At 31.3% G+C, this 16,317-nt stretch overlaps 1 long non-coding RNA gene across 1 annotated transcript; it reads left to right on the forward strand.

The window, feature by feature from the left end:
- Positions 1–10,678: 10,678 nt before the first annotated feature.
- Positions 10,679–15,537, forward strand: LOC136275426 (uncharacterized). The gene is made up of 2 exons (XR_010713984.1): positions 10,679–11,333; positions 15,245–15,537. It is a non-coding gene; the product is annotated as an uncharacterized lncRNA (long non-coding RNA).
- Positions 15,538–16,317: the final 780 nt, after the last annotated feature.

The raw sequence follows: 16,317 nt of genomic DNA on the forward strand, positions 1-16,317 counted from the left end.
ACAATATACTGTTAATTTTAATTTCAGATGTTTCATAATCTCTAATAGCAACTGCAAAATCTCATCCACTCACCCTAAAAATGACCACACAATGATGCGTACATATCAGATCACATTTGAAAACGATAGTGTAAATGATAAAAAAAACCACATTCATTTTTTTCTCCAATCATCTGCAATTTTCCTGTCAGATGTTTCAAATCCGTTAATATATATTACAACAAGATGCACTATAAAATGGTATTATTATGCTAATTTATTACAATTATTAGATTGCACCTGATACCAGGTGCACTGTAATAAATACGATATTTAGAATTTGCATATGCTTGGCGATGCTTAAATAGACAAAAATAAAAAAACAACTGTCGAAATTTGCAGTTTATGTAAATGTTTTAGATGTTTTAACTGTGGATTGCTAAACACAACGCCCACAGTGTGGACAATACGTCGCTGTAAACAAAGTAATAAAAAGAGATATGCATATATTGAAATGAATTAATATTTAAAGAGTATTTTAGAAGCATTTAAGAAAGAATTAATTTTGAACTTATATCATATGTATGAAAAATAATCAATGCCACTCTGCAAATTGTCATAAACATAGACGAGGGTTAAGAATTGTTAAAGTGTAATTTAAACGTTTGTTGTTGTGTCAGATACAACCAACATATGCTAATATTTATATCAACCGAGTATGATTCTCTCTAATTCTTACAGAAACTTATAGTCAATTCATAGTTCTACAGAAACAACCAGACTAGATTTAACCTGTCTGGTAATTAAATTGGTCGAAGTCTACAGCGGCTGAAACTGACTGGAAACTGACATGAACGAAATCTAAAAACCGTTTATCAATTGATCGGAACTTACAGCGACTTTAGAAAAATCAGGGGCTGCACGAAAATATCATGCACTGCATGAAAAAATGATGATGCTGTCAGACTTAAACTTATAGCAAGTGTACTGATTTACAAAAACAATAATTAAGTAAATTTTACTTTTAATAACCACTTTGTTACTTAGATAAAAAAAAAAGATGTTGAATAATTTATTAAAACAAAAAAATGGGTTTTTTTTAGTGATTCATGCGGGATATGAAAGTAGTGATCATCGCATAGCCCACTCACCCGGGTTTTGTATTTTTTTCTGCAATGTCGCTTACTTGATATCCTTCATGAATCACCAAAGAAAACATTTTTTTTGGTTTAAGGTAGTACGAAACACCCCTGAAATTATTTATCTGAAATATTTTTTGGAAATACACAAAATAATGACTTAATATGATGTAAAAATTAATTTCAGTCCATTATCTTAAGAAAAAAATATAAATCATACCGATCAATTACTCAAGGCCAAATAAAACCCATTTAAATTCATTAACAATTTGTTTGAACCCTTCCGTTTATGACCGAACATGACTGTCGAAAAAGTTATCTTATTTCAAATGTCTACCACACATTGAGGTTTTGTATATTCATCACTTACAGTCTTTGAAATCTCATGGGTGCAATATTTGTTGTAAACACAGCTATCTGAAATAATGGATATTTCACTGGAAGTAGATTTTTTGGTACATTTAACATTGCAAAGATGACGCATGTATGCATTTTTACAAATATTTCATTAAAAAAAAATACTTAAAAACATGTTTAGGTACGTTCACTAAGGAAAGGAAATTACATCGAAAAATAAAAAAAAAATATTTCAAACGCAACAACAAATAAAGATTTATCATCCTGCAAATTCTTGATGTGCAAGTTTTTCTATCATCCCTGAAAATGAAAAAAAAAAATAGTGTGTTCGTCTTTTCTTAAAAGGTCTGCCGACAAAAAGGGGAAACATTAGGATGGTGAATAAAGAAAGAAAACAGAAACACTACAATCACTATAAGGTCTCCCGTTGGAAACAGAAAACTTTTAAATGTAAATTTTTTTTACATACCAAAAAATGTGTACAATATTAAATTCATTTTATATTAAACTCCACCAAAATAATTGCGCTTTAAATGCCTGGCATTTACAAGTTGTTTGTGTTCAGCTATTTTATTTTTCTCATATGACATTAAAGGCATACAGTTGTATTTAAATTTTCAGTGACAACATACTTCAAATAAAATTATGCACTTTGAAATTAAATAAACTTCTGATGAATGCAATTTTCGTTTTAAATTGAATGAATTGAACAAAACAATTTATGCAGCATTTAGTTACAAAAACAAACATTTTAGAATCCGAGTGCATGAATGTTAATCAATGTAAGTGTCTCTTGATATGCATCATTAATTATTTTTTAAAGATATCACATATAGTCCTTGAATTTTTGTAAGCTCAAATGCTTGAACAACATATTGTTTACGTAATTTAAATCTATAGTCAACCAAACAGTGCGAAATGTTGATTCATTATTTTGTATTCTATACGTTCGTTAAATCACTCATTGGAGGACCTGTCTTAGTCAACATGTGGAAATCTTCAATTATTGCTCTGATATATCTGGCATTACAATTGTTTTTTGAATGTTCATCTAAATCCAGAGAAAGTAAGTTATTTATGTAATATTTCATGTCTCGTGTACGGCTTAATATGATCAGAATTACTTTTATAGGAGCAGTTTTTAAATTCAGTTTTATTTATATTCAAAGATTCAGACAGATTATAAAAATAATACTTTGTAATGTTTAATTAAATTAACTTTATCCAACATTTATAAGAAAACCATTTCTTTTCATTTACTTAAAATGTTTTCGGTATGATCAAAATTGTTAAACTTTAATGAGATTTCTTGAAGAGGTGTCTAAATGCACCTTTATGTTAAATTAACAACAATTACACAAACTGTCGGTGCCTTATTTATATTTCTTTGCTTCAGTTTTAAGTACACACGTTTGTCTTTAGTGCACTGGGGGGGGGGGGGGGTCGTTTCATTCATTTTATTTTATTTTTATCGACACTTTTAAAAATAAAAGACTTGAGTCTTAAAAGTCTTAAGTCTTAGGGCTTTACAAAAAAAAACTTGAGGAAAAATTTAACTGCAGTTGTAAGTGTTGTCTTTTTTATCTAAAAATTTGGAAGCTTATGGTATTTTTTACAAGTCAGTGCTCTATAGATGTATTAACGTAATATTTAAATGGTTAACAGTTATCAAATGCGTGTCTATACTTTATATCTACGATATGTCATGAATTGATATATTTTATTGTATGTTTAACTGATGCATGTACCACTAGGACATCAATGACTGTTTAAACACCTAACACGTTGTTGATATACATTTGCTATTATTACAGGACAAAACACTAGAGATACAAGTTCCAAAACGGTAAGAAATGTATATGAAAATAAGAATAATTTACGATAAAAAAGATAAGGTAATCATTGCATCAAATTACAATTACCTTTTGTATGCTTTCCGCTACTTGTTTTTTCCGTTTTTTTGTTGAATTCAGGAATGTTAAATGTATCGTTCTCACTATATTTTTGCAAACTACGTTTTGACATCATTTATTCGTAGCCACTACCGGACAAAGATTCACATGAAGATGGAAATGATTTGAGAATGATTCTGTATCTGGACGGCAAGAAGATAAAGGCAATATATTCCTGTTTATGTATATTGTTATTTGTCTGTTCAAATTTAAAGGTTCAGATGAGTCTAAGAAATAGAATAAGTCACATCTCATTCTTTTCCATAGACCAAAATAACCTTTAAAATTTTAAAACTGTCTGACATATGCCAATGAAAATGTGATTTTAGACTATTACATTCAAAAATATGTTTGATATGGTTTCAATTTTAAAACTGATTACAGCGTATCTAAATTTGAATGCTATTCAGGTTACCGCAAAGACAGAAATAAATGTCTCACATATGAATTTTATACATGTATCATTCTCTGTTATTATCTGACTTATCAAAAAATGCTATCCGTATGCAGGTAGCTTTTTTCAACTAGCTTCGTATTATATAACCCCAATGAATAATATGTATAATAGTTTTAGTTTTATAAGCGATGTTATTTTATTGAATTGTACTCAAACAAATATTTGTTTATAAGGATGGTGGTTGACTTATTCGATTGTTTACCTTTTAACATAAGGAAAAACATAAATAACATTTTACGTTATCGAAAATCAAAATCTAAATAGCAATATATTTCATAACACAATACAAATCAATTTTAACTTTAAATGAGAAACCATAAAATGTTGACATCAATATGTATTTGGCAAGATGAAATTTATCTCAGAAAAGAAATTATACAAATCAAATTAATTACTTACCTGAGTATCTCTTAACAATAACGTATGCTTCGGTCGTTTCAGGTTTGTTGTTTTTTGATTTATTATTTCTTTCTAACCTAAACAGCCTAGGAAAACCAAGAAACCGCCGAACAATTTAATGACAGCAGAAAAACATGACAGACATTTCCCAAGACCACAAGCCGATTTAGTACGTTTGCTAAAAAAATGTTTCTATGGGCTATGTAAAATGAAAATTCTCGCAATGAACAAGAAAATTTTACTATCTACGGTCATCGAAAGCCGTGCATGTAAATATTGACAATTTACATCAAGAAAAGCATCATGTTACAACAAGGTTGTATTGTAGAATCATATTACATCTGTATCTGGAAATGTTAAACGCCATAGTTGAAGAATGTAAGTGACATACATTTGTATGCATATCCACGTTATTGTCAATATGTTCTGCATGCTTTAGTATTGTTTAAAAACACATCAGGTTGAAAGAAAATATTTTTTCCACCTGTTTTTTGTCTACAGAAAGCATCTACAAAACGTAACCTTGAGAGAAGAGTATTCATCAAGGATGAATCAATGAAATGGCCGCATAGGATTATCCCGTATCAAATTAACTATAGGTCGTATGATAATGGTAGGTTGATGTGAAATGAGTGAAGTGACAGCCATGTTCCAGCTATTAGAGAGTTTTTATTTTACAAAATACAATTAAGAGGTACAATTTAAAACTTATAACGTATAAATTGTTATCGAAAGCAATGTGTATTGTAAGCAAATGAAATTGATATAATTATATCTTTCTCAAACTCTTATATTTGGTGGTGCAAAACATACTAAAAACATATACCTTGATGTTATGTCCACCCACCTCCCCCACCGCTCTTAACCCCCTAAAATAAAAAGAAAAAACACAAACGTTAATTTTCTTTTTTTTTTTTTATTTATTATTATTATTATTATTATTATTATTATTATTATTATTATTATTATGATTTATTTTTATTTAATTTTCTATTTATTTATTTTTCCTAGTTACCAGCATCAGTAATGTTTTTACTAAAGCGGTCGAACAATTTAACAAGGCCAGTTGTGTCAAATGGGTACCACGTACATCGCAGTCTTACTATGTAGAAGTAAATGGAAACGAATCCACGTAAGTCAATAGAAGTATCTTATACTGACAGGGTCTTTGTTCATTTATGAAGTATATAATGAAAACACCCTTTCTTCACATGTTATTCTTAATTTTGTCTCTAGACTTCTACCACCCTTCAAATTGGGTACAGTAGGCACATGACTAGAAATCACATGATCCAACTTGTTTGTTCACAGTCTTGCATATATACCGCGTCACAATTATAATAACAATGTCAGTCGTCCAAATCTGGGATACCACGGGGAGAAAGTGTCACTCAGACGAGTGGTGATTTTAAACATACTTATTTTTGAACATACTATTTAAACGTATTGGCAAACAAATCGTCAAAATTTATTCAAGAATTCAAAGACAGAAGGATATGCAATCAGAGAAAAATTAAAAGCCTGCACAGTATTTGTCATTTTTTAGAATTAAATTTATCTGTGCTTTTGAGTTGTATTGTGATAATTTCATTCTTATTTTATCTTCGTTAAATCACATTGTACTTTATCTTTTTTTTTGCCAAACCTATTTCCAAAAAAAACACCAAAACAAACAAATCCGTTTTTGTAAATACAATGTCCTTTTGACGTCAAACTTGGTACCTAAAACACGATTGAACCAACAATAAGAAAAATATAAAACACTTATTTAGACATAAAACTTTCCTTCATCAATGGTTATGTGCAACTGTCGGGTACGTTGTTAAAATCTATCTAAATTACATTGTATTAACTAGAGACAGCAACTATTGTAAGATTTCAACCGTAGCCTTTATTTTTTACACGGTTTTATTAATTAAAAAAGAAATCATACACTTTTCCGTCTATCATCATTTCTGGTATTGTTTTCATAAATCTTTTTAAAATATATAGATAATTCTTGTTTGTTAAATTTTAAAAAAATCAGTCTTAGTGTATTTTGAAAAAAAAGTTGCTTATTTTTGTTTCAATGATGCAATAATGTAAACATCGTTGTTTTTGGTGTTCTTTTCTATAGGTGTGAGACGCCAATTGGATTTAAAACATACCGGGTCCATGCTTTATGGTTGTCTGAAATTCACTGTCTTACAGTAGGTTTTATTCACAACAACCAAAAACATTTTAATTTGTTTCCAACATCTGCTATCATTTAAAAACTTGAACACTTACAGTGTCATATTTTTTCATCTGTAGCGTCAATTTATCATAATAGATTGACTATGTATTGCTGTGAAGTGGTGAAATGCTGCATAAAAAATTATAATATTCATAATGATAATGATAATAATAATAAAGGAACTCATTTATAAAGCTGAGAGCTAAGTTTACCATTATGTTTAGAAGTAAAGTGACGTTTAATAAGACGCATTTACAAACTCTCACCCTTAAATTCAAGCTTGTGTGCCTGGCGTTTGTGCTGAATAACCAGGTACATTTTTAGGTGCATATTGCCTTACACGAAATGATGCATGTTGTGGGAGCCCAGCACGTGCAATCTAGACTGGAAGATCGGAACAAAGTTATATCTTTTAATTGGGATCATATAACCAAATACAGCGAACTTAGTTACGCAGGTTATGATCTGTTTAACGCCAGAGAATACGACCTGAGTTCGGTACTTCATTACCCGTTAACGGTATGATGTATTTATCATGCATATATAATCCAAAATGAGTAAAGTTAATCCACACAAGTAATAACTTATTTAAAAAAGAGCAGAAAACAGATTGAAAACTTAGCCGGTATCATTGTAATATTTAGGGGTTTTGAGTAATCACATTAAAAAAAAAAAATACATTTCAAATGATCATTGTAACGCCATCTATCAGCTAGTCAATGTTTTGCTATGCAGATACGAATGAACATTATTAACCCGGATTTGGAATACTTGACGGAAGAACGGAACGATTATCTCTCATTCTATGATCGGGCGGAGTTGAACGCATTCTACCAATGTGCTGGTACGAACTGCTTTTTGGCTCAAATGACATAAGTGTGCTATGGAACATTACGCCCTAGTGAAATTGAACTATATAGAGAGTTAATTTAACAATTGTTGAATCGAGTTTGCTCGTTAGTTATGAAATGAACGAAATAAACGTTAAACATTTTAAAAATATTTTGGTAACCAGTCAGGATTTTTTTTACTGAATGTGTTTCAATGATATGCATTGTCAAACTTCACCTATCGGTATCCATTTCTGTTTATCTTGATTTTATAAGCTTTATTGTAAGGGGCTTTGGACATGATTGCGATTTTAATGGCTCTGTTACCAAATTAGACATGCAAACAATATAAATACGTTTGTACAAGTGTTAATTAAATATGACTCTCTAGCAAGCGATTGATTCATGTTTTGGATATTTTTAATTGAAAAAAAAAGATAATCTTGAAAAAACGATATTTGTTACTAGTTCGAGCGATATCTTGTCACAAGAGTTGAATTTAATTTATTTTGTTTTATTCAGATGACTGTACAAATCCCCCCGTTTGTCAGAACGAGGGGTTCGTGAAGCAGGTTGATGGTGTGTGTAGCTGTGAGTGTGTGGATGGACTGTCGGGGCCACACTGTACACGTGTGAACACTAGTGCTGGTATGTTTTGACAATGTAAGACGTATTTTATTCAATTATGTACTATACATTGATTAAAATTCATTCCACAACAGAAAATATTCCGACATAAAAACGAACAAACACGACAAATCGAACGACATTGACATTCTTTCTCAAAGCAGTAAATACGTGGCTCCGGATGTTGTTTTTTATCCAAATTATGCATTTTGTTCACTTAAATATCCTGAAATAACATTCACCTAAATTCTACTACGACAGATTAAAGATTATATATGTAAGTCTACGTGGAACAATGGTATTTTTGGATCCAATTATTACTTCCATGACGATTGAATAGCTAAACCTTGTTCCATGTTAGAAAAACGAAAAGATTGCAGGATTGATGGTTTTTATCAAGTTTTTTAAGTTCGAATGTTTTCCTTGTTTTTTTTTCTTGTAGGATGCGGGGGAACTATAAATCTAAGAGCGGGACACTCAGACTGGATTGACATGATTGGATATATCAATGGTCTAACGTGTACGTGGTTAATCAAGGTAAGTGAAATACTTATGTTGACATTTTTAGGGTCTTCCGTTTTCAACGGAAGACCCTCTTGTTATTCTTCGGTTTCTTTTTAGGGTCTTCCGTTTTCAACGGAAGACCCTCTTGTTATTCTTCGGTTTCTTTTTATTATTAGGGTCTTCCGTTTCCAACGGAAGACCCTCTTGTTATTCTTCGGTTTCTTTTTATTATTATTATTATTCTTTTTCTTTTCTTCTGACTCCTTTTTTGCCTCATAACTCAAAAGGTTTTTAACCGATTTTAATGAAATTTTCAGAGATTTTTGCAAGTTGGCGTCCCTCAAAAATGTAAAAGTTTTAAATAGAACGTTTCCTCCGTTTTGACGTGACGTCATTTTTAAAAATTTCAAAAAGTCATTTTGTCCCGGACTTTTCTCAAAAACGCTTTAAGATAGAGGCTTGAAATTTTGAATGGTTATGATTTGATCGATTTACCTCTGTAATAAGGCTGGAAATGAAAATCTATCACTTCCGGTCGAAACCGGAAGTAAAACAAATTTTTCGAAAAAATGAATTTTCTGATTTAATCAAAAATGTAAATGTGTTTTGTAGAGCTTATTAAGCTGAATCTAACACTGAAAGCCGTTTTAAAATCGGACGATGCATTACAGAGATATCGGGGTTTAAAAATTGATTTTTCCGGAAATTTTGATTCCGCGTCCTTGGTTTAAAAAATAGCGTAATGTTCAAAGTAATATTAACTCGTACCAAAAATAATTGTTAAGTCGTACTTGGACACATTCGGATTTTTTTTGTTAAGTCGTTCTTGAAATCAGAAAGGTTTTTGTTAAGTCGTACTTAAAATCATTCGGATTTTGTTAAGTCGTACCAGGAATAATTCGATTTTTTTTCATCTTTTTATTTTAGTTACTCTTGTTATTGGTTTAAGAGATGTGCATCTTACAGGAACGTCCAGCTTTACTTCCGACATTAACGGAAGACCCACTCGTTGCTTTGCAACGAGCTTTGCTCTAGTTATTATACTTTTTCTTTTTTTTTCTGACTCCTTCTCGGCTTTATAATTCAAAAAGTTTCCAACCGATTTTAATAAAACTTTCAGAGATAATGTGAAATTATTATCACTCAAAGATGTTAAAGTTTTCTTGACAACGTCACTTCCGTTTTGACGTTACGTCATTTTTAAAAATTTCAAAAAGTCATTTTGTCCGCGGCGTTTCTCAAAAACGCTTTAAGATAGAGGCTTGAAATTTTCAATGGTTATGATTTGGTCGATTTACCTTTGTAATAAGGCTGGAAACGAAAATCTGTCACTTCCGGCCGAAACCGGAAGTGAAACAAATTTTTCGAAAAAATGAATTTTCAGATCAAATCAAAAATGAATATGTGTTTTGTAAAGCTTATTGAGCTGAATCTAACACTGAAAGCCGTTTTAAAATCGGACGATGCATTACAGAGATATCGGGGTTTAAAAATTGATTTTTCCGGAAATTTTGATTCCGCGTCCTTGGTTTAAAAAATAGCGTATTGTTACAAGTAAAATTAACTCGTACCATAAATAATTGTTAAGTCGCACTGTAACACATTCGGATTTTTTTTGTTAAGTCGTTCTTAAAATCGGAAAGGTTTTTGTTAAGTCGTACATAAAATCATTCGTATTTTGTTAAGTCGTACCAGGAATATTCGATTTTTTTCATCTTTTTTATTTTAGTTACTCTTGTTATTGGTTTAAGAGCTCTGCTTCTTACAGGAACTTCCAGCTTTACTTCCGACAATAACGGAAGACCCACTCGTTGCTTTGCAACGAGCTTTGCTCTAGTTATTATTATTATACTTTTTCTTTTTTTTCTGACTCCTTTTTTGCTTCATAACTCAAAAGGTTTTCAACCGATTTCAATGAAACTTCCGGAGATTTTAGCAAGTTATCGTCCCTCCAAGATGTTAAAGTTTTAAAGACAACGTCACTTCCGTTTTGACGTTACGTCATTTTTCAATTTTTAAAAAAGTCATTTTGTCCGGGAGTTTTCTCAAAAACGCTTTAAGATAGAGGCTTGAAATTTTAAATGGTTATGATTTGGTCGATTTACCTCTGTAATGAGGCTATATGATAAAAATCCGTCACTTCCGGTCGAATCTGGAAGCGAATCAAATTTTTCGAAAAATTGAATTTTTTGATCAAACAATAAACGTATACGTATTTTGTAGAGCTTTTTAAGCTGAATCTAATGCTGAAAACCGTTTAAAATTCGGAGGATGCATTACAGAGATATCGGGGTTTAAAAACTGATTTTCCCGGAAATTTTGATGCCGCGTTCTTGGCTTCAAAAATAGTGCAAAATTCACACTGAAAGTAACTTCTACTGTAACAATTCGTACTGATCATAAAACTTTATAAAAAACATCAAATTATATGCATAGTGTATAGTTTGCAAAGCTAAATACAAAACTTAAATTGGTTTTAAAATCGGATACTGCATTGCAGAGATATCGGGGTTTAAATATTGATTTTTCCGGAAATGTTGATTCCTCGTAATTGGTTTAAAAAATAGTGCAAAATTCACACTTAAAGTAACTCCTGCTGAAAAGATTTCGTACAGGTCATAAAACCGAACTCCTTTTTTATATAGTTAATCAGAGTGTTTATTGAAATAATTTCGTTAATTCGGTCGATAATTACGTTGTTAGTTTTTTATTAGTCTTATTAGCTTTAATCGAAATAATTATCGTACGATTCACCATGTCAACTCGCCATGTTTTGACTGCGAACAACAGCTGATAGCGGTTTGTTAGAAGAAAGGCCTGCAAGACGGTGATAGTGGAAATTTCAGCTCAACTAACGTATGACAAATTATAAAGGTATGTTTCAATACAGGATATGTCCTATTGACTTTTTCTTTTCAAAGTGTTTGTGCACTTTTCAATCTAATCCGACATTCCTCTGACTCTAACCTCCGCTTTTGGCGTGCGTAACAATATAAAGGCGGGTATTTGAGTCAGAGAAATCTCGGGATATTATCTGTCCAATGTATTTTCATGTGTATGTTTTGCTCACTACTCTTTTGAATTTCTATTTATATATTATGTATATGTATGTCTTATTTTGTATTGAACAACACACCACACACTGTAAAACAGTGCAATTAAAAAGGGTGGGGGTCCAAAGGCACACAAGAGTAGAATGTTGTAATTAGAGTGCATGTTTGCATGATGATAACTTTACCCTAAATATTTGAATATAGCAGATCTTTACCATATCACCTCCACTTAATTAATGAATTAAAGAACTCAGACAGCCTTGTGCTTAATTAAATAAATATTTGACATGGTAAATATTCAATCTAATTAAAATTAGAACTTTTGTCTGGCTCGCCGTTATATATGATTATCGCCTGTGAAAGAGCATGTAAAACAGAGTGCAAGATGAAAAGAACTTTAAGTTCAGATTTTAGGTTAATGTTCCCTGATATCTATAAAACATTCTTCTCAAGATTTGATTATTTCGCAGAACCATTGCAAATTTTTTGAGATTAGTTTATCTTTTATATATATTGAATTTTATTGATTCATTTTAGGTAAACTTTACATGCAGAACACATCTACATTGTAAACAATTTTTACAGTAAGACAAATGTATGTAATAATGTTTACTACATGTGCCTCAGATCTCTCTCTCTCTCTCTCTCTCTCTCATGCTTTTAATCTTTGCAAAGCATCACAGAGCAACATCATTTTGTGCATATCTCCATCTAGTAAAAGAAATCAACAATGCTTTAAATTTCAAAATGAGCATGTATTATCATGCAATCCCTCATTTTTTCATTGTGCAACTAAAATCCAAAGCTTTGTAAAATTGTTTATGGAATTTTATACATGCTAAACTTAATATTGTTTTTAAAACCTGTCATTAATAAGAAAAGAGAAAAAAATCCTCGCTAAATTTCTTTGCAAAAAACCCCCAGTAGAATTCATTTAATAAAAAATGGTATAGCAGAAAATTATACTTTGAGGCTGTTCGGATGAAATACTGTAAGTCGTTTTAATTCCACTGTGTTAAAATTTCATAATTTTTACTAAAATATCAATTGCGATGGTTTTAATTTCACGCTGCTTAAAAATTCAATTGATCAGATTAGAAGCATTTAAATTTCATAATATTTGGTTAAAGTGTTCAAACTAATGCTTCTTAGGAAAATCAAAAAATAGGGGGATGGTATACATGTAAGGGTATTTCTAAGTGATGTGATGCTTTTGTCATGATAATATCATGTATATGTATGTAGTTTTGAATAAAGTTTCTTATTTAGGAAGGTTGAACAACAGTTGACCTCTAAAAGATTAGGTAAAGATGCTTTATTTATGGAGAGCCCTATGAATCTGTGTTAAATAGAGGAAAGTGGAAATGCTGGGTTCACTTAAATGGCCATATTTTTCTTAATCCTTAATGGATTTGACAAAATGAGGTATACTTTTTCTCGGAATAGCATAAGCTTTGTAAGTTTAAGACAAGATGACTTTTCAGAGAATGTTAGTGTAAGTTTCAAGACTACATGGTATTTTCAGATTTCTCATTTAACTGTAATTTTTAGTGGATTTTGCACCAAAAGTAGTTTTTTTGGGGGGAAAATGGATGATTTTGTTGGTAATATATGTCATTACATGATTTTTTAGCTATAATATACAAGGGAAGTAACTCCCTTTTAAATGTGTAGAATGACCACCACTAGAGTAAATTGGCTTAGAGAGTAGGCATTTCCTACCCTGATGACAATTAATAGGCTCAAGTTAATTACCGAGATAAGAATTAATACTGTAAAAGAGTTTTGATCAATTGAATTATTTAAATTATAAATTTGCAGCAATTTTGCTGTCTGATTTCATGAAATAACATTAAGCAACTTGACTTATATAACTCAATTTTTTTAAAACAGCATATTTTTCTTTCAAATAAAATTCACACGTAGACAAATACAGTTATCAAAATATACAATATGTCAAAAAACTCAAGTTTTTGCTCCTTCCTATCCAAAAGTGATATTTTAGATATATTTACAGAATTCAGAAAGCCACCCCCTCTTTCCAATAAATTGTCTCCATTACCATTACATGTTTGATATGTAAATGTACATTTGACCTTGAAATAACATCTGCTATAATAATTACTCTCGAAATGATCAAGAAACAACATATTTTTACCCTTTTATTGTATATATGCATCAAAAATGTTGGAAAACATGTAAAATTTGAACATTTATCATGGAATTCTCATCCGTCCCCAGGTACCCGCTTGTGTTTGAATTTTATTTTAATTAAGAGCAGACATCACACTTGTAGGTGTTACTATTTTAGCAAAGTTAAAAGGAGACTAGAAACCAGAATAAATAAGATATTCACTAAATATGATTATTAGCTTACTGTTTCATGAAAACAAGAAATCACATGTATGGCAGCATGTCTTTTTGTGAAAAAAAATGTTACATTTCATCCATTTATCAAGAAAAGATCAATTTTCAATATCAGTGATGGTTGTTTTCAAATATTTGTGAGAAATGACTCAAGGGAATTGCCATAAGTTTCATAATATTTGGTTAAAGTGTTCAAACTAATGCTTCTTAGGAAAATCAAAAAATAGGAGGAGGGTATACATGTAAGGGTATTTCTAAGTGATGTGATGCTTTTGTCATAATAATATCATGTATATGTATGTAGTTTTTAATAAGGTTTCTTATTTAGGGAGGTTGAACAACAGTTGACCTCTATAAGATTAGGTAAAGATACTTTATTTATGGAGAGCCCTATGAATCTGTGTTAAATAGAGGAAAGTGGAAATGCTGGGTTCACTTAAATGGCCATATTTTTATTAATCCTTAATGGAATTGGCAAAATGAGGAATACTTTTTCTCGGAATAGCATAAGCTTTGTAAGTTTAAGACAAGATGACTTTTCAAAGAATGTTAGTGTAAGTAAAAGGTAGCAAGGGACAGTTTCGGATAAAGTACCCATCAATATTTTTGTAAAATTGAGAGTTGCTGTACTAGTAGGCTTATGAGTGTTGCTAAAATTCATGAAATGATTTTTAATGATTATCATTAGTTAGAGGGATGTCTCTTGTTGAAATTGATATTCAATATGTAGGCCCTATATGTTAGGTACATGAGATTCAGAAGTAAAATGCGAAACCTGCGGCTATGACTGTTGTGTTGACTTTAGACAGTGAAAATGCAAGTTACAGACGGGAGGGTAAATAACACGAAAAGTAGGTGGATGGGGCATTATAAACTATACACCGGTAAGTTTCTGACATGTGATGGAGCAACATGCACATGGTACGGAAGGTCAACCCTTTCCAGGGAATTGGCTGGGGGAGGTATAAAAAGCTGAAAAATCATGAAAAATTAGCAAAATATGGAAGGGTCAAAATCTCATAAAAACCAATATGTAGAAAATTTTACAGGTTTTGACTAGTAATTTTCTTCCGAAATTGGTGATTGGCCTTATAAAGAGTGAATTAAAGGTATTTGTGCTGAATGGGAACTGAGGAAATTCTAGTTACAGGGTTCCGAAGACACACGTTCCCAGGCTACAATGGAATGTATAAAAAAAACTGTCCTGTGCCATCTAATGTCACGTATCGGGATATGTCATACTAATTACACTGCATGGTCAGTGTATTTTTTTTTCAGAAATACTATGCATATGTTAATGTAAAAACAGCTATTATTAGTACCGGTACATGTATTAACACAGCTTATTGATTTTTTTAATTTCAGCTATTGGTGGCCACGTGGTTTTTACCTGTTGATTCTTTTGAGCTCTTGAGGTTAACCTGTCACCTCTACCCACATGCATATTCCTTAATGTGTTCTACAGACTATTTACCAGTAATTCAAATTATTAATCGGATAATTCATGAACACTTACTGTAATGGAACTTTAAGAAAGCATCATGCCTTGTTGTGGTTTGTGTTTGATAAGAAATTATAACAAACAAAATTATGGCTGTTTAAGGTAATTTACAATTGTTAGCTATGAAAATTTGTTTTTCAATAAAAGTATGCAATTATGTTTCCTTCATTTTGTTTTTAGCTCACCTGAGCCAAAGGCTTAAGTGAGCTTTTCTGATCACAATTTGTCGTTGTCGTTGTTGTAAACTTTTCATATTCTCATCTTCTTCTCAAGAACCACTGGGCAGATTTCAACCAAATTTGGCACTAAGCACCACTAGGTGAAGGGGATTCAAGTTTGTTCAAATGAAGGGCCACGCCCTCTTTAAAGGGGAGATAATTGAGAATTATTGAAAACTTGTTGGTATTTTTCAAAAATCTTCTTCTAAAAAACTATTCGGCCTGAAAAGCTTAAACTTGTGTGGAGGCATCCTCAGGTAGTGTAGATTCAAGTTTGTTCAAATCATAGTCCCAGGTGGTATGGTGGGGTCACAATGGGGGAATGGATTTTTACATAGGAATATATAGAGAAAATCTTTAAAAATCTTTTTCTCAGAAACTAATCAGCCAGGAAAGCTGAAACTTATGTGGAAGCATCCTCAGGTAGTGTAGATACAAAGTTGTGAAAATCATGATACCGGGGGTAGGTTTGAGCCACAATGGGTGGGGGGGGGGGTCAAAGTTTAACATAGGAATATATAGAGTAAATATTTAAAAATATTCTTCTCAGAAACTAATTAGCCAGATGAATCTTTATAATTGTTAAGTTCTTTGGCCTCACAAGAAGGTTAAGAGTTTGATGTAGGTTTATATCCCATATATAAACTATTGTTAAGGATCTTTTTGAGAACTGCAATACTCAACATGTGATATGACTATAAAATCATCCAAAAGGGACA

The sequence above is a fragment of the Magallana gigas genome, chromosome 1, assembly GCF_963853765.1.
Source record: "Magallana gigas chromosome 1, xbMagGiga1.1, whole genome shotgun sequence".
Classification (NCBI taxonomy): domain Eukaryota; kingdom Metazoa; phylum Mollusca; class Bivalvia; order Ostreida; family Ostreidae; genus Magallana; species Magallana gigas.